The sequence below is a fragment of the Mesoplodon bidens genome (genome assembly GCF_964165515.1).
Source record: "Mesoplodon bidens genome assembly, chromosome: 1".
Lineage (NCBI taxonomy): Eukaryota > Metazoa > Chordata > Mammalia > Artiodactyla > Ziphiidae > Mesoplodon > Mesoplodon bidens.
In genome coordinates this window covers 193,852,457-193,877,196 of record NC_138176.1, presented here as the reverse complement: position 1 = coordinate 193,877,196, position 24,740 = coordinate 193,852,457, and the positions used below count along the sequence as shown (strand labels likewise).

Genomic DNA, 24,740 nt, shown 5'->3' with positions numbered 1-24,740 from the left:
TGAAACACTTCCATTAGTTTTTGTTAAATTGTTAACACCACCGGTGTTTCCTCCTTTATGTTTAATTATCAGCCTCTCCTATTGCAAACTAAGTAACAGAAAACGTAAATAAGTCTCTTTGCCTCTATTCCGATAAGAAGTCTGTCTTTAGTAAAGTGTGGTACTAAGAACATTTAGATTATAAAGCCTTTACTAGGCCGTTGGTGCCTTTGTGAAGCCTTGCATAAATCAGGTGAGAAAAATCGGGTATTCCAATAAGGACACTATTTCAGGTTGGTTCTAAATTTCAGGTTTGTTCTTACAATAGTCAGATATATCTCCATATTTTCAATCCAGATATAGTTTAAGAATCTTCTCAGAAGCATAAATCTTTTCAATTTTTAAATTATTTTTCAATCATTTGCTGTCTTCTCTTCAATCACTTTCTTATCTCTCTGCCTTTCTCCTTTTCTCTGTATGGAGCCAGGGCTGCTCAGGGCACAGGGTTATTGTTTTGCCCATGTGTGTCCTGTAGGACTCCCAACAGGAATGTCCTCTTGTCCTTCTTTTTGTTTGTTTGTTTTCTTGTGAACTTCTTTGTACCCCAAGATATTATTGGCCTGGACAATTTTTGCATTGTTTTGACTTCTTTTCCTCTGCTTCATTGTGTGCTTGCTCATGTTAGAGATGCTAAATTCAAGGCTGACATTAATTCTCATCCTTTCACCCTCCACTGGAGAAGTGAGAGCTGACAGATGGGAGTGAGGATCAGGTAGAATCAAACTTTATAGACATAATATTCAAAAAGCGACCTTTCGTAGTAACCAGCTCTTAAACATTCAAAATTTCAGAGAAAACACTTCAGTGATAAATGACTCTTCCTGCATGGAAACTGAGGTATAACAGTCTCTTATAACATTTTCTTAAGATCTGTTCTCTTAAGCAGTTTTACAATGATGCTGAAATTTTAATTTGATTTAAATGAATTTTTAGTCGCTTAATTTGATTTTTACAAAATAAAATCCCCAAAATTATTTATGAGTTTACTTCTAATGCTCTTAAAACTAAAAATACTAATGTTCTTACAGCTAAAAACTAGAATCTCTTCCAGTCTCTCATTCTTGGGAAATAATTCAAAGAGGTTCCTGGAGTAGAATGAAATAATGAAATAAGTAAGAGAAAGTATGATGTATATGTATGAAAAAATTAAGCATAAGAATTTTTTCTCTGATGATTTTTGAGGTTATGCTGATAAAAATTTTAGGCAAACATAAATTATTTGAAATTATTGCTCTTCACTTATTTTGATAGTTTGAATCATGTGGCATATGTATTTTTTCCTTACATCTAATGTAATGTGTATAATCTGTTTTTAATGGATAGTGACCTAGAGTTTAATTGGAGTCATAAAGTCTGCATTTGTAATTCACTTGTAATCATATTGCCTGGAAAAAAAACACAATTGCTTAAAATCTGTATCAATATATTAATGAGTAGTATCAATGGATTTTTAACTTAATTTTAACTTTTTATGAAAAATTTCTTTGAAGGATATAAAGATAAAATTTAGAGTACCTTACATGGCTAGAATCTTTTTGTCAGCCATTTCAATATTGTCAAAATAAGTTCCTTTGGAAGAAAATAGAGTCAAGTAGAGTGATAAAGGAAAAACTGCAAGAGAATGTGATGTCTTCAGAAAAAAATAAAGAATAGAGAAATGCTATGTGTATTAATCTGTTAACCATACTACAAGCTATCTTATCACATGTTTCCAAAAGTGCCAAAGTACCAAAATGAAAAGAGGAGAGCATATGAATGCTGTCATAACTGTAAGAGAGAAAATTATTCATAGAAGAATGAAATTGAAAATGTCAAAAGTTGAATGTCAAGGTTAATATTCATCTATTTGTGTAATATTACATCAATTCTGAAGTTAGAACTGCTCAAATTATTAGCAAGTTCTTATTCAGATAATGTTCAGAGCAACAGAAGTATGTACCCTGAACACAAAGGCCACATTTCATGTCAATGCTTTTTCATAAAACAATTGGGAGGTATTCTAATTCTGTTTCAGTATTCATCAAGGGGAGTACAATAGCATACACAAATGCAATTTATTGAGTTGCATGCAATGCCGCAGATATGGAAAGATGGGTTAGGTTAAAATTTCTGTTCTGCCACTTACTAGCTGACCTAGGTCAAGTTTCTTAACCTTCCTTCACTCAGTTTTCTTAACTAAGAATAGGAAACAATCATACATAGTGCATAGTGTTCTGAGAATTTAAAGAGGTAATGTACATAAAGTACTTCATACAGTACTTGACAGCCAGTAGAAATCATAAATTACTATTCTCATAATCATTACTATTACTGTTATGACTTTTACTTGCAAGCCTTTACTACCCTTTGATGTTAGGAAAGATAGATATATTTGGTGAAAAAGGACCAGCTGGCCAAGGAACTATAGAAATACTCATATTTTAAAAAATCACTAAAATTTATCTAGTTTCTGTAAGATTTTAAGATATTCTTTTTTGGCTGATGTATACCCACCACTACCTTGCCAAGTATAAAAGAATCCAGTACCATTAATTTAAACCAAAATAAAGACAAATTACATTGTTCACAAATCCTCATTATAATTTATCTTTAATAAACTAGGGTATAGTCAGGGCTATTTGAGAGAATAAACTTGAACATATTCTCTGTGCTCTGTTGGAGGGAAATACAGAAACAGTGAGGATCAGTTGCCTTGTTTCTTACCAGATTCTTGAGTTTAGAGACACTGCTAGGATACAGGGTGGCTCTCACCCTGCAAACCCTGAGAATAGGGATATGAACACACTTTAGGAGGACTTTTGTGAACTGCAAGCTAAGGAGGAGTTGATTAACTATGTCTCAGGGAATATAAAACAGGAACTTAAGGAGAATATGAAATATGACCACTTTTTAAAACATAGTTTTATGTTTTTCAAAAACTTCTGAGCACTCTATGAAAGCTCCTGAGTGCAGGAGCCTTACTAAGGGCTTCTGTAGTTGTTCTGCATTGCCAGGGGTGGGAGAGCACTATGGAGAGGGAGGGAGAGAGGAGGGGGAGGAGATGTGCTCAATCACCAAACCAAAGATATCAAAACTCAAAGTAATCATCATAAGGAAGCCAACTGAAAACCTACGGGGTTAGAGAAGGACATATCTTTATTTCTCAATTCATGATAAGAAGGAAGGCTCCAGACCTGACACTGGAACCATTGTCTAAGGTGGGACTGGTGCTGGGGTCCTGGCTCATGGCCAGTAGTGATCAGGTCCACTGTTGGAAGGCTCTGTCTCAGAGAGGCCTAGATCCAGTCCTAAATGATCAAAACATTACTCTGGGAATCTGGACAAAGGAGCAGGTTGAACCAGTCAGGCAGCTGGTATCTGAGAATTCTGTCTTCCCGTTGGCAAACCCCAGGTATAATACTCGAGAGTGCAGAGGAGGGGTGGCAGGCAACTTACGACCTTCTGTATAGTGACTGAGTCAAAGTCACAGGAAGAATGCTAGAAGAGAGGCTTGGAACATGGGCCATAGCTGAAGATGAACTGGAGAGAGAGGCTGGGAATGTTCTGTTAGGAATACAAGCACACATGCCATCCACATAGAGACCAAGGGGAAATGGTATGACTAACCCAGTCAGTTTGGGTGGAGTGCGATGAGGGAAGCAAGGCCAGTGCTGAGTTTGTTTATTATTTCTTACCCAATTCAAGATTAATTTGGGAATTGGGACAAGGCTGGGTGGAAATTTAATCTACCCATATAGACCTCGAGTTAAACAATCTGGTCTTTAGCTCCACAGTGAGAGAATAACCTGGGAAACAGAATAACACTTACATGTATTAGTGCTGAAGTTCAATTAAAATAAGCACTTAGAAAATGTAAGCCAAGAATAGTCAGTACTGTTACACATTTACTGTCTGTTTACAACATAAGATAATTAATAGAGCCTTAAATGTTTTATTGTTATTAATATATACTATTTCATTGCTTTAGGGATTATGTTATTTTTTGCTGACAGTGAAATAATTTATAGAAAAAAGCTAAGCTGACTATTATAAGCTCTTTTATTGCAAGGCCATCATAGATTTTATGCCCTTTGATCAGAGTTACCCTCTGACATTATTTTAGTTATCTTTTTGTCTGCCTTTGTATCTTATTGGTCATTACCAAAGTGAGCACATGGAAGGGATGACCAACCATCCAGGAAATATGCACTATTTTCAATTTTCTTGTGACATAGATATGTAAATTTTACTGTTGTGTGTGTCTGGAAATATGTTCAAGGTAAATCTTAAATGAGAGCTTAAAGATCATTGTAGAATGGTTTCGTGCTGCAGTTCAGCCAATATCAACATTCAGAATATAAGCTCTACAACTGTGAACAGTGACAGGGACACAGGTTCATAAGCTATGATGAGGAGAGTAGAATAGGGCTAGGCGTGGGATCAGAAAGCATTGAGACGAGAATCAGAAGTCTGTGGTCAAAGTAGCAAATGTTCCAGAGCTTGGCCTGAGCAATCCAGAGTGAGGGCTGGCTCTGTGAGATGTGGACAAATTACATAGGGCAGGCAGATAAGACCAGTTCAGGAGAGACATGTAGTCTAAAGTCTGAGGTCTGAGCAGATACCACCCTAGAGGGCATTTAAACAGTGGCAAAGCTAAGAATATTTTCTGATTTCAATGCAAAAGTCAAGAGCAGATACTCTTGGAACAACCCATAGATTAGCGACAGTAGGAAGCCTAAGAGAGGAGATGGTTTATTGGAACCCAGGGTTGGGTAGTGATGGCCTGTCCAGTGGGAGCTGGGTAATAGACACAGAGGAGAGGCAGGTGTGTCTGGCAAGAGAAATGGGGAGAAATGGCCTGGCTTCTCCCCACTGCCCCCATCTTCTAGTGGTGTCTCCCTTTTCTTGGCTGAGACCAGCCCTAAACTAGCCAATAGGTGAGCCTTGGAAATGCAGCCTTCAGGGGCCAGCCTCTGAGACACAGAGCAAATAAAGGAAAGGTGAAGACTGTATCTGTGGGCAAATAGGCCCAAGGCAGGCAGTCACCTATTCATTCTTTCCTCATTTGCAGCTCTAAAACCCCTAAGTAAAATTAAAGTAACCGATGGTTAGGCTCACTTAATCTGGAGAGAAGAAGACTGGAGGTTGGAAGAGGTCGGTGCTCAGGGGCCACACTGGGTAATAATGAAGTAAACATTATCCCCTTAGAAACTCCTAATATTTCATTTCCTCAAGTATCTTGTAGAAATCACAAGTACTATGCCAACCCGATAATCTGGGCATGAGAGCATTTCTCATTGGGTTTGCAATTGAATGTGTGTAGTTCTCCTTTTGTATGTTGGTGTCACTTTTTCAGTTGTTTGTTATGCTGTTGATGATGGCCTGTGGAGCCAATGCTGGACAACATGTGCATGGGGGAATGAGAGATTCAGCGATCTGTTTTCCTTTAGGTTGCTTTCATTCCACTCTTCTGCTGCCAAGTAGGTAAAACACACCAAAAAAGACCTCTGACATTCTTTCTTCTCACCCACCTCTTTGTTATTTCTTCCTTCTTTGTCTTTCTTTCTCTCGTTAGCCCTTTTTCTTTATCCAGCTCCTACAGAGCTAGTCACATATGTTTCGATTATTTATTAACGGTTTGGTGTTTTTCACTCTGTAAATATTTTATTAAACCCAAACTGTGTGTCCCACACTGACCTAGGTGATGGTGATTCAGCAGTGAATTTAAAACAATAAACAAGGTTCCTGCTTTTACTGATCTTCTAATTCTCTTGAATATATTTATTCAGTTAATAGCCAGTGGAAATTTTTATTGATTGGGAATTTTATAGCTTATTATCTCTGGACATAAATTCCTCCAAATGTGGGTTATCTATCTTACTTGACAATTTAACCTGTTTAGTATATAGGATTCTGAACGTAAGAAAAATCTGTAATAATTGTCCCTCTTAAGGTTAATCAGTTATAAATTGCAATGACTGTTTCCTAATCCTTAACCAGATTGCATCAATAGCTTTGAATTATATTTAACAAATTATGATAATCTATCTCTAGCTATGATATTTTAAAAAAAACTAGTCAGCTTTGAATATAAATAATTGTCCTGACCACATTTTAGTAACTGAAATGCGTAGATTATTATTGAATAATCAAAGAATCCTGAAGTTGGCATACTAAGACTTCGTATGTAGTTTAAAGATTCATCTGTAAGTATTGACTATCTGGGGCCTTCAAACAAAATTCAAGTGATTGAGGGTGATGGTGGGAAATTATTCTCATTTTCTACTTCTAATTCTCCTGAATATATTTTTTATAGTGAAAGCTAATATTATTTGATTATGATTATCGTGTGTTAACTTGCTCTGTTATCTACTTCACGAGTGAGTTATTGTTTGTATTATCTTTATCTTCACTAACTATGGTTTAACCAATTATCTTCTACTGAATTCTCTTAAATCCATAAGTTCCTAAAACAATGTGGTAAAGAATAGGCTTATAAATATATTAAATTATAAATGTATTAAGTACATTCTGTTATACTCAGAATGAATATAAATTTAGGAATGAGAAAAAATACGAGCCACCATGAATATGAACTTGATGCATCTAATGCTCAATCAGTCCCTCAGTAGTTTTATGTTTTTATGATAAACCACTGAATAAAAGGTATATGTGCTTGCTTCAAATATTTTATAATCTCTTTATTAAGTCAGTGAGTCTAACACCATTAAACATGAATTATCTAGAAGAAATGATTTAAATGAGTTATAAAAGAAAACAACTCTCTGTATAGGCTATATCTCTCCCATTGAGAGAAAAGGGGATTAAAGTCTTTGTAATTGACATTTCCCTTTGGTGAGTAATATCAGAAGGTTAGGCCATGTCCTCAAGATAGCTTCTGAATAATCAATCTGAGTAATCAATCTGAAATTCAGAAACTTCTGTTTTTGTTCCCTGATTTCCCCCAGGGGATATAGACACATGCTTAAAGGGCTAATAGATTTTATTTTTGTTTGCCTTTAGTGAGCCTGAGAAGGAAGCCAGTTTGGAAATGAAGTTTATTAAATAAAATTTAATAGAAATTCTCAAACTGTAAAAAAAAAAGACCTTTTAAATATTTTTTAAAACATAACCTGCAACATTTACATTATTTAAGAATTTTTTTTGGAGTAATCTAAAAGTTTTATTGGGGAAGAAAAAGTCTATCTCACCAAAATAATAAGAAAACTAGTTTCTCTTAACATTTAATGGGTAAAAAGCCTCCATTGCTTTTCATTAAAGCCAAAAAGACTGCATGGTGCTATGTCTCTGAGTATGACCTGGGATTTTACTAGGGATTGTATTACTAGTTCGGTACTAGTAATAAGATGCTTATTGATGTTAAGTACACTCACTTTCAGTAAGAAAAAAAAAAAAAAACTCCATTTACTTTTCTTTAGATCATTTCAATGATGCTTTTTTCCCTTGGATTAAAATTTGGAAAACTTATAAAGGGTTTTTTCTTTTCATATTTACAACTAGATATATCACTATATGTGATAAAACACATAAATTGAATTTTTCCCAAAGTCCTATATGGAGCTTGTATAAAGGAAATTATTCTCAAAAAAGATTTCTCAGATTATGTCTAGCATTTTAAGAGTATCAAAAATTATAAGTAAGTTCTCTTAAATATTTTCACAAATAGGACAAGCTATCCCATCTCAGAGCAAGGAAAAGAATAATTAACAATGGTACCTCAAATATTTAATATCATGGATTTCACTTCCACAGTATGTTATAGTATTCATTAAGTGTTTTAAATTTGACAATCAGTCTAAATGTTTCCCAAGTGTTCATCACTAGCCTGGTCTATACTTGGGGTGCTGGTCACTGGTGACCTTTTTCTATTAGGGGTTGGAAAGTCTAAGAGGTTACTGAGTGATGTTTTAAGGTGAAACATTATTATTCTACTCTCTCCATTCTAAAATTGCCATCATTTAAATTCCTTTTCAGACTAAGTGTTCCTCTGAATTCTTTCAACTATGATTTATTCTACTCACAGAGAGTTAATAAATTGGCTGAATCCCTCTCTCAGCTGTTCTCTCCATCTGTCCTGACACACGGACTACCTCTTTGAGTCTTATGATTTCTTATTATTGCAGCATGCATCATGCTGAGAAAAAGCTACTGCGACTCCCTGGCAGGCTTAATTTGAGAAATAGTTTAGTGCCATCTATCTGTCACAGAAGACCCATTTAGTGCGGAGTTGAACTCTAAGTAGGTTTATTATACTCAGAATGTGTATAAATTTAGAAATAAGTAGAAAGAAACATGAGCTACAATGGATATGAATTTGATGCACTCCAATTATGTGTTTAATTATAGAAAGAGAAATTTGTATTTTTTGATTCTCATTTGCTTGCTTAAAGTTAAATCGATGTCTCTAATTCCTAATATCTGCTGTTTGTGGAATTCTAAATTTCCATTTGTTTGTACTGATGTATCCTTTTCAGCAGCAAAATGTGAGCAGTTTACTAACTGACTTCTAGAGAAAAATATAACTTACATTACAGTTCATATGCCCAGTACCTCAACTGTTAAAGTGAAAATATCTTCTGAATCACATTGGGATTGTTTTGATGCCATGTTGTTGTGAGCTTGTCAAAATGCTTGTTATAGATGGCTTTAGCCACCTGCTTTTAGTGGTCCCTCTCGTTACATGACTTACAAGAAGAACATATACTTTGCTCAAACATTAATTCATTTGTCTTTAATTTTAGCAAATTGTTCTACTGAAGAAAAACCTTGATTTCAAATCATTGGGATGTTCAGAATTCACAGAACACCTATGGTTCTCAAGTATCAAAACTGGAGTAGTTGAATAGTTCATTCTCAGGAGATACCTGGTTTGCTGACTGGTAGAGCCTATGATCAGGTTTTTCTTTTCATATATTACCTTGAGCCCTTTAGGCAGTGAATATTGTTAATTTCTTGAATAGAGCACTGAAGGAGAATTCTTTTACGTGGGAAGAGATCATAAATTGTTTTTTTAGAACATTCCACAGCTGGTGATCTCTGAAATCTGGAGTTATAATGTCCTGTCAGGTTCTCCCAAATCTATGATTTTTTTTTCTTTTTTCCTAGATGACTTCTAGTTATTATGAGATCCACCCACTTAAGTCAAGGGAGCAGGTATTTGTGAGAGTGTGTTTTATTTTCTTAATATTTTTATCCTGGAAAGAAAGAGATTACTCATTGTGGCATCTGTCTAAGGTGCCACAAAGTACTATAATCCACAAACTGTAAGAGAAAAAAAAAAGAAAACAAGTAATGTTTTTCCCTGTCAGAGCAGCTCCTAAGAGATAAGCAAAGAAGTCAATATCAGAACTTGTAAGGTTTTCTGTCAATGAAAACTTATCAAATTTTATAGTAAGAGGAAGACTAAAGAGGAAGAAAGAAAGGTCGGACAGAAGAGAGAATCTGTGTTGGACAGCTTTGCCTTGAGATAAGTAGAAGTCATAAAAATGGCTAATCTCTAGGAAACATAACTTACTTGGTAATTTGTGTTCCTGCCTTGTTTGTCTAAATGTTGCTAAATATTTCCTGCTATGTTGCTAAAATAATCAAACTAGACTGTTCCTTCTCCACAATTTTTTGTCTGTCCTAAAAGAATCTCCTCTAAAGTACTGTGTATATAAGTTCAAGTGTAGTTCTAAGGCATTCCTGTCCACCCTTGTATCCTTATGAGTGTTTTCAATATAGAACCTTTATTGATAAAGAAACTGATACTGCTCTGCAGAGGTGGTGATATTTTCTGAAAGGCCCATATGTTGTTATATATAAACTTTGTAATTTAAAGGCCACCTCTGTTCTATTCCCAGCAGTAATGTTTATTTGGTGGGTAGCCCTGTTCAAGTTTCTAAATCTGCTCTGGTTTGCTACTTAAAATGTTTTTCTGTCCCATCTTTACCAGATTCAATGAGGTTTAACTGTGTGATGAGCTTTTAAAAAGTACATTCTCCTTTTTCAAAAATCCCCCAATACACACATGCCCATCATGCACAGTTCAACATAACAAATTCTTATATTTTTCGTGTGCTATGTTGAGCACTGTTCCAGAGTTAAAGATGCACAAATGAGGGAAACACTTCCCTACCCTGCTGAGCCCACGATCTAGCACTAAGCTTTCTTATTCTGTCATTCATTTACCCTAGAGGTTCCTTGGATGGGACCCTGAGGGCTGGTGAAAAACATACTGAAATTATATGCTTATAATTATGTGTGTATATCTTTCTAGGGATATAGTTCATGGGCTTTATGAGATTTTTAGAGTTTTTACCTCCAATTTTAATTCTTAATATTTTAAAAAACGCTAGTCTGATACAGAAAGTTTTGGATGAGGGAGCTACAAAAATATGTATAACTGACGGTTAGAGTTGGCTATCAGTCATAGACATAACCAAAAGACTTAATGCACTTCTTAGAAAATCTCAGGTTATTTCCTTGAGGTAATTTTTTATTTGTATAGAAAGACCCTTTCATTTATAAAGGTTCTCCTTTTTTTAGGTAAGGGATATAAGGAGAAGGGACAGGTAAATACCAAGCACTATGCTTCCAATTTTCATTACGATTTTTAAAATTTATTGAAAATATGAAAAAGTTTTCTGTGATTCTAGGCAAGTTAAAATGGCATTTCTTCAAGCAACAGAAATTAATACCAGTGTCTACTTTTCAAGTAGCTAGCTCTTTTCTTGTGCTATGAAACTTTCAAGTCTTCAGTTGGCAGGTGGCTTTATAGCTTTATGATGACATTGTTTTGCATGAAGATCAGACTTCATGAGAATGACAGGTCCAACTTTCCTCATATCTTGCTTCCATTTTGTTTCTCCTAGTTAAGGACTTACTTCCTTTGAACTACCCATTTTACTCTGCTGTATTTGTCTCCAAAGATTTTTGTTTCTTTATCTGTTGTTTATTGCAACATAAAAATGAAACAAACAAATGAACAGCAAAAACACATAAAAAGGCCTAATTTTTTCGCTATGCAGGGGGGATCATAGGGTCAAGTTAATCAACCATCTTGTTTCAGAAGTCATGCTTAGAGTTGGTTATGTTATCAAGGTTAGGAGGTAAATTGAGAAATTTCACATTCTGGGATAGAAGGGAAATAATAAGAAATTACAATCCTTAATGATGCTGAAAATGAATGTGTGGTCATGTGAAAACAAACAGTTATTAAACCTGAAAGATGTTTATTTTGACTTTTAAATTAAAACTATAGACATGAAATCAGCATGTCATCAGAACTGTCCTAAGATAAAAAATCTATGGACTGGACGTTTGAGGAGCTGCAGAATCAGAAAAAATAGAAGCCAGGAAGTGTTCTTGAGTGCTAAATCATGGTAACCTTCAGATTCAGCGAAAAGGTTGGATGTGAACAGTTTCTTCCCAAGTGTGGAACCATTGCTTAGGCCCTGGGGCATCCATTATGTGTGAGGAGAGGGCAGAATGGATTCATGCAATGATGAGACAGAATATTGAAAAGGTTACACTCCCTTTTTATAAGTCTATTAAAAGTTTATGGTCTTTCACAGAGTATATGCTGTAATAAAATTATTATGTTCTTTTGAATGGCAGGACAGTTGTAAGAATGATAAAAAACACTTCTATAACTTGCTACAGGTTTAATTTGGGACTCACAGGGTCATTTGTGGAATATTGGCCCACAATATCTTGTGAAAGAATGGAATTTGTTGTTTATGAAAAATGCTTTTAATTGATAACCAAAAGAAATTCCCCAAAGTTTCTAATTCCAGGGAGGATCTGATTTCCATCTTTATGTGCTTTTCGAAAAATGAATTCTTTTCATGTTCCTCTGAAAGAAGAGAGGGTTAAAATAGCTATGCTTCAGGCACTTTTAATGAAAATTTCTTATCTAAGATGTTTGTCATTTTGGACTAAGTCCAGCAGAAAGCATTTTTGGTGACTTCGTTTCATGACATATACACCAGAATGCTGTCATCATGGTACAGCAATCTGTCACCACTTCTTTTTCTGAAGTAGGCTTGCTCACATTCCCTGTTCCATTGCCTTGTGAATCCCATTTAATCACAAAGAAAAGTTTATTCCTAGCCAGAATTCTTGCACATACACTCACAGAGAAGTTCTTAAGTAATGAGTAGCTCCCCCATGAATAGAAGGCTTAGCAACAAAGAAAATATTTGACTTGCAATGAGTTAATTTATAATATTGTGGCAAACACCCTAGCTTCCTCAGACCAAGGGGTTCTAGGCAATGGGTGAAGACAAAGAGCTACAGAGTGTGGAGACCAAAATCATCATATAGGGGTACAGTAGAGCACAATGGAAACCACTCAGGATCCACAATTAGACAGGGACTCAAGGCCTCATCCTACCTTGGATGGGTTCACTTCTTTCATTCCCTAAATTTTTATTGAGCTTCAATTACATATGGCCATTGAGGATTCATTAATTATAATAATAAAAGACCTAGTTCCTATTATTTAGTTGCTTATAATATAGTAAGTTTGATAGACAAGTAAATGAGAAGTTTTAACCACTCTGGTAAATTCTATGAAAAGGAGGCACAAGGTACTATAGATGCCAAAAGAATAATGCATTACCCATCTTTTAGTAGACAAATGAGACTTTCAGGAGGAAGAAAAGTATTAACTGGGATGAAAAGGATGGACAAGAGTTAGCCAAATGAAATGGAGGTTGCAGAGTAGGATCTTCTGAACAAAGGAGGCAACGTGTTCCAAGGCCAGGAGAGAAGAGACATCTTCTTGCAGTTAATATGAGGAACTGTGTGAGGTAATTCAACATGACCAAGGAAGAGACCAGGTCAGGAAGCACAGAGGAGTGACTGTAGGAATATTAACCAGAGATGTCTGTTTTAGGTAGACCATTCTTTCTGACTGGTTGGGGTGATGACAGAAGAAAGACCAGTTAAGAAGCTGGTGAAGTAGTTGAGATAAAAGATGATAAAATGAATTTCAATGGCAGTGAAGATGAAAAAAAGAATGACAGATTCCAAGATGTTTTTGGTGGTATAGTTGTCACAAGTAATCTTCATCTATGAAATGCCCTAACAGGGTTTTAAGAGATAGGATATTATATGTGAAAATGCTCAAATAAACTTTAAAAACACATCATGTTACTAAAGAGGGACTTTTTAGTTTGTGAGTGTAATTGAAATAGGTTCGACCTAATGGTTGTAATCTATATGACATAAAAGATTCTCTTTCTTTTTTTAAATTTAATTTTCATTTTATATTATAGTTGATTTACAATGTTGTATTAGTTTCAGATGTACAACAAAATGATTCAGTTATACATATACATATATCCATTCTTTTTCAAATTCTTTCCCATATAGGTTATTACAGAATATTGAGTAGAGTTCCCTGTGCTGTGCATTAGATCCTCGTTGATTATCTATTTTACATGTAGTACTGAGTATATGTTAATCCCAAACTCCTAATTTATCCCTCCCCCCACTTTTCCCCTTTGGTAACCATAAATTTGTTTTTGAAGTCTGCGAGTCTGTTTCATAAGAGATGATTCTTAATGGGATTTGTGGGATATGTTAGAATCTTGTGAGCAAATTATTAATTAGAAATAAACTTTCATCCTCAGGTGATTCTGTTCCTTACACAATCACTGTCCCACCCCCTCAGCAGTCTGTCCCCACCACAGATAACCTTAGAAATTATTACTCTAAGAACAACTTGAGGACGAGGGTTTTGTCTCATTCATCTGCATCATCTGTGTAACTACTTGTTCCTAGCACACTGCAGGTTTTCAAAAGAATTAATTGAATTAAGGAAATGTTTTAATCACCTTTGTATTGACTATTTTATTTAACCTTCCCATCCATGTTCCTATTCTGCATTATCCCAGCCAGAAGAACCCCTACCACTACTTCGGGGTACTGTTATTCCTATTGTACAAAATTTTAAAGTGACTTTTTCACCGTCCAGAGCCAAAATCTTTGGTTCTAAGCCAGTGCTCATTGAACTATGTCTCAGTATCCTTTAAAAAGTTCTATTATTCTTTACAAAGGGGGTCTTTTAATAATTTATGTAATCATGATTTTTAGAATAGAAATGAATTTACAATAATATTTGCTACTTTTTTTTTCTAGTTAACATCTTGTGTATAAAAGTGGTACATAGGGTTTCCCTGGTGGCGCAGTGGCTGAGAGTCTGCCTGCCGATGCAGGGGACACGGGTTCATGCCCTGGTCCAGGAAGATCCCACATGCCACAGAGCGGCTGGGCCCGTGAGCCATGGCCGCTAAGCCTGTGTGTCCAGAGCCTGTGCTCCGCAACGGGAGAGGCCACAACAGTGAGAGGCCCGCATACCACACACACACAAAAAAAAGGGGTACATGAACATTTACTTATATAATGCGCCAAGCATATGGAATGTAGGTAGGTAGAAGGGGCAGTAATTACTAGATTAGCAGAGCACTTTATACCTGATTGAAAAATTGCATTGATCCAAAATCTTTATGTCATGTTCTAAGATTTTCAGAGAGATCAGTGCTAGGAGAGAAAAAAAGTAGAAACTCTTAATTTAAAAAGTGTATATTTTTACACTAATGATGAAAATTCTGAAAGAGAAATTAAGGAAACACTCCCATTTACCATTGCAACAAAAAGAATAAAATACCTAGGAATAAACCTACCTAGGGAGATGAAAGAACTGTATGCAGAAACTATAAGACACTAATGAAAGAAATTAAAGGTGATACAAACAGATGGAGAGAGATGTACCATGTTCTTGGATTGGAAGAATCAACATTGTGAAAATGACTATACTACCCAAAGCAATCTACAGATTCAATGCAATCCCTGTCAAGTTTTTTACAGAACTAGAACAAAAAATCTTAAAATTTGTATGGAGACACAAAAGACTCCGAAGAGCCAAACCCTCTTTCACTGTTGGTGGGAATGTAAAATGATACAGCCACTATAGAGAACAGTACAGAGGTTCCCTAAAAATCTAAAAATAGAATTACCATATGACCCAGCAATCCCACTACTGGGCATATACCCAGAGAAAACCATAATTCAAAAAGACACATGCACCCCAATGTTCATTGCAGCACTATTTACAATAGCCAGGACATGGAAGCAACCTAAATGCCCATTGACGGACAAATGGATAAAGAAGATGTGGTACATGTATACAATGGAATATTACTCAGCCATAAAAAGAAAGAAAATTGGGCTTCCCTGGTGGCGCAGTGGTTGAGAGTCCACCTGCCGATGCAGGGGACACGAGTTCATGCCCCGGTCTGGGAAGATCCCACATGCTGCAGAGAGGCTAGGCCTGTGAGCCATGGCCACTGAGCCTGTGCATCCGGAGCCTGTGCTCTGCAACGGGAGAGGCCACAATAGTGAGAGGTCCGCGTATCACAAAAAAAAAAAAAAAAAAAAAGGAAGGAAATTAGGTCATTTGTAGAGATGTGGATGGATCTAGAGACTGTCATACACAGTGAAGTAAGTCAGAAAGAGAAAAACAAATATCGTATATTAACGCTGTACTATATTAAAAATAGTACAGATGAACTGGTTTGCAGGGCAGAAATAGAGACACAGAGAACAAATGTATGGACACCAAGGGGGGAAAGTGGTGTGTGTGTGTGTGTGATGAATTGGGAGATTGGGATTGACATGTATATGTTAATATATATATAATGGATGAGTAATAAGAACCTGCTGTATAAAAAAATAAATAAAATGTAATTCAAAAATTCAAAAAAGAGTGTATATTTTTAAATAAAATATTTTGGAATAGAAAAAATACTAAATTTTATGTTAAAATGCAATAGTATTCCTATAATGGCAGTAAAGAATAGGTAAATCAGTTTTCCTTGGTAGAGTTTCTAATTCTGTAACTATGTTTCTTTATTCATTGTGGATTCTTATCCTGGGGCTACTCTACTCATTTACATTAACAAGAGGAGTATGATCTCCTCTGGTTAATGTCTCTAGGGTGAATTGTTATTGAGTCATGTGATTGATATACGAGTGCTGAAGGTCTTTTTATACCCCTGCTCCTTTTGCTTCAGCTTTGTGACTGTAGGGCAGAGGTGCAAATGGCACATGGTCTTAACAGGCTGACTCAGCAATATTTGTGTTAGCTGTGTTGACTTTTCACTCAGAACGTTTTTCTAGCTCTTTTATAGCTTATTTTTGTCCTATAATGTATGACTGAGGCTAATATGGCCTTTTGCCATGGAAAGTCTTGCAATAAAATCTGTTGCTTCTCAGAGTTTTAGGTTAACATTTTTTCTTTAGAACCTTCCACATGCCATCATCATATCACATATTATGCTGAAATAATCCATTTTTAGCTCTATCTCCCTGACTCCACTGCTCTAATGTACCTTGAGAGCAGAAATTCCGCTTTACCTACTGAGTGCCTCTGTTTGGTATCTTTGTCGTAAACTAATTGATCGCAAGTCAACTTTGCCACAAAAGATAAAATAAGTGGTTGACAGTTTGGTTGAGAATTTGGTTTCAATGCCAGTAACAGATAATATAAAATAGGTGGCTAGTAATTCACAACAGTCTTAGAGAGCATTAATTACTGATTCTTTAAGTAATTCAAATAAAACAACTTGTTCTCTAACGCTATCTTTACCAAATTTATTGCACAATATTTGAAGTTGGAAGCAAAAGAAGAATCAAGATCCTTCCATCTCCCTCCAACCCAAAATGGTTACCTGATTCATGATGATTATGTTTCCTAAAATGGTGAAATTTTGTTGTTGTTTGATAGTGGAGAATGAGATGTAGACAGAATTTTGGTATTTGACACAGAATCTGACTTAGATGATTTGGTGAAATATAAGTACTGGGTATGTAACGGAACATTTAAATGTAGTCCAGATGTGTACTACCAGTTATACATGTATTGATAAGAAATAGCAGCATCCCTTGTCTGTTTGTTTTATTTCCAGGGAAATCTGAAGAGACTTACAGCAGATTTTTTTTTAATCATAAAGATATAAATCCACATGGTTCCCTCCTTTATTTCATTTAAGTCTTTGTTCAGATGTTATCTTCTCAAAGAAGGCTTGTTGAATATTTATTGTATGCTGTGTACAGTGCTAGGCTCTGGTGAATGAAGATACAATCTTTGTCCTCAAGACTTTGTCCCCACAATCTTGTGAGAAGTAAAACCAGTAAATGTTGAGTGATAAGTGGTCCAAATTTTAAGCTTATTGACGCACATAGAGAAAACTCAACTCAGTAATGTTAATTAGAGAAGGCTCCTTGGAGGGATTAATATCTAAAAAGAAACATGAAGGATACAGCAGGAATTATCCAAATGAAGAAAAGAAGGCAGAAGAAAGGGTTGTGCAAAAAACTCAGAGTTGGGCTTCCTGGTGGCACAGTGGTTAAGAATCCACCTGCCAATGCAGGGGACACAGATTCGAGCCCTGGTCCGGGAGATCCCACATGCCACGGAACAACTAAGCCCGTGAGCCACAACTACTGAGCCTGCACTCTAGAGCCTGCGAGCCACAACTCCTGAAGCCCGGGTGTCTAGAGCCCATGCTCTGCAACAGGAGAAGCCACTGCAATGAGAAGCCCGCAACGAAGAGTAGCCCCCGCTCACCGCAACTAGAGAAAGCCCACGTGCAACAACAAAGACCCAATGCAACCAAAAATAAATAAGTAAAATAAATTTAAAAAAAAAAAGAGAGAGAGCTAAAAAACTCAGAGTCAAGAGAAGGTTGGGAGAGCTGCAGATCTTTGGGGGTTACTCAATGGAGAAGGGTTAAGGAGAAATTGGGACTGGCAAACAGGGACCAGGTAAGGAAGGAAAACATGATGGAGCATGCACTCTATCCTAAAGGTGAAGGGAAGCCATTCAAAACTACTATATATACAATAAATAATATAAGGATATATAGTACAGCACAGGGAATATAGCCAATATTTTATAATAACTCTAAATGAAGTATAATCTATAAAAATTATGAATCACTATGTTGTACACCTGAAACTAATATCATATTGTAAATCAACTATACTTCAATTAAAAATAAAAAAAACTTAACAAGCAGAACAACAGCATTATCTGATTTGAATTTCTGAAAGATCACTCTATATGCAAAGTGAGACTGGAGTACAGAAAAGGAAGATGGAAGTCAGGGGGATAAATCTGTAGTAACATAGGTTAGAACTGATGGTGGCCTGAGAATAGACATGGGCAAAAGATTTAAGAGACTTTTAGAAGCTAGCAATCAACATGACTAATAAATGATCAGATTTAAAGTGTGGGGTGGTAGGATTCAAGGATTACATAGCATATAGTAGTTGGTTAATAAATATATGTTAAATAAATGAATAAAATAAAGATTTATGACTTGGACACTGGGTGATTGATGGTGCAATTACTCAGCCTTTTCAACTAAAGAACCATAGAAAAATTTAACTTCCAAAGAACAGTAAAGAGAATTTGCATTTTCAAGATATGATTAAACTTTTTGATAGCATAAAGCTAATAAATTTGTGACCTAATATCTGAGAAAGCTGTAGAATAGAAGAGAAAAATAGAGAAAACTGAATTTAACTTCCTTGTTAAGCTATTGGAACATTATTAAATTAAGTTTTTAAATTACATTCAGTTCACATTATAATTACAATTTGCATTACTAGCTTTTAAAATTTACTCTGGTCACTTAGTGCTGTGGTGTCTCCAAACAACATTAATGCTTTCCAAATGTAACAAAGTATAGTACAATGTTTTGCACATTGCAAGTTCTCAAGAGAGGTGTGTTGAATTACCTGTTATACATTTGAAATTAGTTTCCTCTGGAATAAAGCAGCATATGAAACTTTTTCCATATAATTAAGACTCATTGCAAATTAATTGACTTGCCCAAGGTCACTTGTCTTCCTAGTATCAGAGTCAAGGGTGCTTTGAGTTTTGTGCTCTTTCCATTGTTCCTGTAAGGAGTTCTGTGACTTATTCAAGAAACTCAGAGTTCTCCTCTCTTTTGACAAAGGCTGAATCTGATTAAGAGATACAAATCTGGTGTCCACTTTGATTATAATCCACAAATCTCTCTGTTCCTGTTCTTCAAAACCATAGCACATGATGATTTCTGTTCACAAAACATTTTTTTTTCTCCCAAGAAGTAGATATCATTGAAGACTGAGAGGAAATCATTTACTTTCTCTTGAATATTTTCTCTTTCATCTATACACATGAAGTATACTTAGGCAAATGACAAAACTTGCTTTGATTACTGTATAGGAGTTAGAACAGAGGTCTTAACCTTGGCTGCACATTAGAATTACCTGGGGAGTTTTAAAATATCCTGATGCCCAGATCTCACACCAGGCCAAGTAAATAAAAATCTCTGGGGTTGGGATTCAGGCATCAGCATTTTTAAAACTTCCAGATGATTTCAACATGCAACCAAAGTAGAGAACCCGTGAGTGAGAGCAATTTGATTTAAATGATAAACTCATACTTAATGTTTGTTTTTTTCCAACCACAAGGTGGCAGCATCACAATACAGTGCACACACTGGCCCTTCTATTGAGTGGACTTTGAAATTTATATCCGTAATACTAATTAATAGCATTGTGAGGGTTCCTCCAGCTAGAGGCAGCATTGACTTTTTTCCCTGTTGTTCTCTGTTGCTTTGGTTGGTTAAGAAGACTTTTAAATGTACTTATTTCAACAGGTTAAATTACCATGAACTATATTATAAGCTACAGTTGGGTAGAAAAATGCAAAAAACATGGATTTTACATTCAGATAGATTTGGGTTTAAATGCTGTCTGTGCCACTTACTGATAGGTTGTTTCATTTCTTTGTACTTTAGTTGTATGCCTAGAAGAGGAGGGTTGTTATATGGACTAAATTAGATAATATATGAAAATCAACTTTGTATGTATGGTACTAAGATGTTGAAGACGTCGAGGATGAAAGCGATAAAGCTGTAATAGAATCAGTTACACAAAGTCCAGAAAAACCCAGGATACAGTTGCTTTTCACATATGGTCTTTCTTTTCTGCGTGTGGGTCTCTTTTTTTCCTGTGTGTGTCCTATCTTTTGGTTTCCACTGGTGATTATACAGATAAACATGCTCTAGCTGCCTTCATTTTAAAGAAGAATCAAAGTCATTTTTTTAATACATTATTAGCAGTGGAAGTACCTTCCACCTTTATAGCCAGATTTCTGTAAAGAATTAGACTTTGTTTACTCACAATTACTCTAGTTCATTTCTCAAACCTTGAAATTGCTTTCTCTAAGATCACCAGTGCCCTCCTAAGGCCCAGTCCAAAGAATATTGGCATCTTGTGCATCTTTGCCATTTGAATAGGCTGAAAATGTCCTCCTTTCTGATACATTCCCCACTGATTACTGTGGTGACAACATTCCTATTCTCCAGTCACCATTGCTGTTTGAGTTGTTTTCTCCTCCCTTAGAATCGAGGATCCCAAGAGTCCTCTCCTATAGCCCTATTTTCTTTTTTCCATGGGAATTTTTGGTATCTTTGACCAACCCTTAATTTTAATTACTACAAATGACTTTCAGATCGATGCATTGTTACATATGGCCGTCCTGAGTTCCAGATCTATAAATCTAACAATAACTAGCATTTAGATTGGTATCTCAAAATTAACATGTTGAATTTTGAACTGGACACATATCCCCTGTCACCCAAAACCGACTTCTTCTCCTCCCCCCATCACACCTTTTTTTGTTTTTTTTTTGCGGTATGTGGGTCTCTCACTGTTGTGGCCTCTCCCGTTGTGGAGCACAGGCTCCGGACGCTCAGGCTCAGCGGCCATGGCTCACGGGCCCAGCTGTTCTGCGGCATGTGGGATCTTCCCGGACCCGGGCATGAACGCATGTCCCCTGCATTGGCAGGCGGGCTCTCAACCACTGCGCCACCAGGGAAGACCCTACCCCAACACACCTTTCAATACATGGCATTACTTTCCACCCAGGTGATTGAAACAAATCCCTAGGAGTCATTCTACGTGCCTCCCTCAGTCCCCTTCAAATCCAAATTGCTAAAGCTTCTCAGTTCTTCACCACCCCCTGAAAAATACTTCTCAGTGGTGTTACCCAGTCTCATAAGTAGTCCTAAGTCTCATAAGTTGTCATTAAGTCATATTTCTTACCTCACACTTCCTCTTTCACACAGATCAGTCTGACTTCTGCACAGAAACAGTTCTCATTAAGGTCATTAATTGTAGTGTCATTCATGTTTCCCTGTCCGTCCTCCTTCCCTCGCTTACAGGATGCCCCCAAGAGCACTTCTTCGAATGATCACCTGCACATGAATCCCCTTCTTGGGCCCTCCTTGGGGACCCAATGCAAGATAACTTAAGAAAAGAAGAATAATTAATCAGATTAGTTTCCAGAGACAGATTTTATTAACCTTTTATCCCCTTATTGTGGAGTACTTTCAACTCATCAGACTTTTAAAGGGCATTTGCTTCATCTGTAGTATTAGGTAGTTTAATTTCTATTCAAGAGCACAGACATACTTCCTAAAACCTGTGTAAGCAATTTTTAAAAATCAACTGATGTGTATTACAATTTTCTCTTTGTCTGCTTTTAGAGGAAATTAAATTTTTGGTGATTGGAAACCAAGTCATTGTTGACTGCATAGTAAGGTCACAAAATAGAGAAACATTGTAACTCTGAAAAATAACTATTTTTAGTCAATTATTTTGATGATTGTGTGTATTGCTATTATACTTTTATTAACTTGGCAGATTGTTGGTAAGACTGTTAAGTGAACATTGAACCTCATTGTGGATAACGAACTGTTCTTGGTACTACAGAGAATATAAAGTTTTAGAAAAAAATAGAATGTACTAAATGGTGTCATTAGCCAAATAAAGAGAGAAAGAAAGAAAGAGGCAAACAAACATATTTAGTGTTATATAAAAAATTATTCTATATAAATGTTTATTTTCCAATCAGGAGGTTAAAATTTTAAGACGTTCTATTCATCAGAAATTTTAAATACTTTTGGAAAACTTATTCTATATATGTAGGGTCAGGGAAATTTAAAATTGAATTTTGCACGTTTCCTTAAACAGATTTTGTGATTTAACTTCGTACTAAAATTCAGTCTTCTCACTTGAAGCCTTGGTTGAATCACGCATCTTTTGGCAATCCTCAAATTGCAAAGGTTAATAAGAAAAAACAAAGCATGTTTCAATAAGACATAGTATCATTTTCTTTGATCCAGCTGCTGAATTAATCGAGAATGTACAAACAGAAAGACAATGCTATTTAAAGCTTTCATTGGCATTTTCAACAAGACTGCAAACACACACAGAGAAAAAGTAGAACAAAACCATATTGTATACTTAATTAGGATAAAAGAAGCAGAAAACAAACACCAACATCTTGATGATTATCATATGGTCAGAACATGACTGATATGGAAAAAATGTTAATTCAGGGCTCAAAGATGAATAAAAGGAACAACTATGTACAATTTAGATTTTTCATATCTGGTTCTTATCTCTTTCATATGGGTAGAGGTCCTGATGTTGTCCAAGGTACTTTAACAAGAAGCATTTCAGAATATGTGTTGACTGCTTGGGTGATAATTGCCAAGTCTAGCTACATGTGTAGACTGACAGAAAATTGGAGCAGAAATCAGAGTGGTAGGCTCAAATTTGTCATTAATGAAAATCTTTTGTGAGTGTTGAATTATTCAGTTTAGCACGTCTTTAACCCTAAGAATTCCTTCATTCCATCGTTTCTTATAAGAAATCATACATTTTATCCCTAAGTCTGCCACTAATTAACTCTATGACCATGGACAAATCACTTATGTTCTCTGAGTTTTCATATTCTCATTTGCAAATTGAACAAGGGTGGCACTATATAATTTCTCAACTCTCTTCCACCACTAACATTCTATGATGCTGTTGAAAACAGGATTATCTTGAAGATTAAGGAAAGAATAAATTCATACATTTTACTGAGTAAAGAAGTATCACTTAAATATATGATATAAAATGAAGTCGCAAGAGAGAGCAACTTCCACCTTGGGAGAATCCATTAGGAATTTGAATAGATACTGATTAAAAAGATCTTTTCATCAAGAAATCAAGTCCAGCAGTAAGAACTCAAGAGAATGCCCCCCAAAATCCATATTCCTCAATCCCAATTTTCTTATGTAGAACTATACTCTTTTATGTATTTTTTGGCAAGAGCCATATTTTTAATCTGAGTTTTACATTCCTAAAAGTGGAGAAAATGGAAGTAAATGCTAACATGATGTCCTAGAGCAGGAAAGGATACAGCTGCAATTATTGAGACTTCAGTGGTAGAAAAATGCTGCAATTCAGGTGTTTTCTCCATCCTCCCATTGCCCTATAACTTAGATCCCTAATATGCATGTTTCAACATTACCATATAGGATGCTCACATAATTATCATCCCAACACTTATAAGAGTGAAGGAGTTGAGGGCTATTAATAACTGCAAGGACAGCAAGTACAAACTGGGACTGTTTTAGGCAAATTTAGACATACAGTCACCCTATTTGCTTATTTTTCTATTTCTTGTTTTATAAAGATTTTGATTTAAATATTGTTTAGATACTGTTTCATTATCCCTTACTTTAGATTCAACTCAATTACTATTTCCTCTGAATTATTCTTTAAATTCTTTAAATTAAATTAAACTTTTAGTCAAATTTCTATCATTAATTAGCTATGTGACTTCAAGATTTTTTTTTTTAATTTCTTTGAATCTTAGTTTCCTGACCTGAGGATTATAAGGATATATATAAAGAGCCTAGCGTATAGTATCTTCTCTAAAAAATAGTGGGCTTGGGCTTCCCGCTGGCACAGTGGTTGAGAATCTGCCTGCCAATGCACGGGACATGGGTTCGAGCCCTGGTCTGGGAAGATCCCACATGCCGCGGAGCAACTGGGCCCGTGAGCCACAACTACTGAGCCTGCTCATCTGGAGCCTGTGCTCTGCAACAAGAGAGGCCGTGACAGTGAGAGGCCCGCGCACCGCGATGAAGAGTGACCCCCGCTTGCCACAACTAGAGAAAGCCCTCACACAGAAACGAAGACCCAACACAGCAATAAATAAATAAATTTATTTAAAAATAAATAGTGGGCTCCCTTAATTGGAGAAGAGTGTTCTTCATTTATCAAACCTTCAAAGATAGTTGGGAGAGCAGATCTAAGAGCATATAACTACCTTTCTTTCGTTTTTTTCAGTGTCACAATCTGTCCTGCAGTTCCTTTTTGTTTATTTTTTTATTCATATCCCATATCCATGTTAGCATTGAAGATATTTCTTCTATATTGTTTCAGTGTTTTAGGTGCTAGCTCATATTGATATTCCCCACCAAAAGCCGACCTGGATCTTTCTGAGTGTGGTGGCAATTCTGAGGTTTGGAAACCTTTGTGGATTTCAGAAGCATGTTTTCTATCATGCCTTTCTGGTGTCTTGAAAGCCAAAAGCTTTATTTCTTTCATTTCCAAGAAATTTCCAGTTCCTCTTTTTGAAACTCTCTGATCACTTCTATAACATTGTAATATTCTCATTCTCCATGATTTCTATAAATGTTCCTTTCTCCACCCCCTCATCCTCCTCCTTTGACTTATCTTCCTCTGGTCAACCTTTAAACTCTGGTGTCTGTTAGGGGTTCACTTCGGCCCTATACTCTTCCTACCTGCATACT

At 35.9% G+C, this 24,740-nt stretch overlaps 1 protein-coding gene across 4 annotated transcripts in view; it reads left to right on the top strand.

Annotated features, from left to right (window-relative positions):
• MAPK10 (mitogen-activated protein kinase 10) overlaps positions 1-24,740 on the top strand; it is a gene marked incomplete at both ends in the record, with an annotated part of 170,796 nt that overhangs the window by 120,827 nt on the left and 25,229 nt on the right. The gene's annotated exons all lie outside the window — the stretch shown is intronic.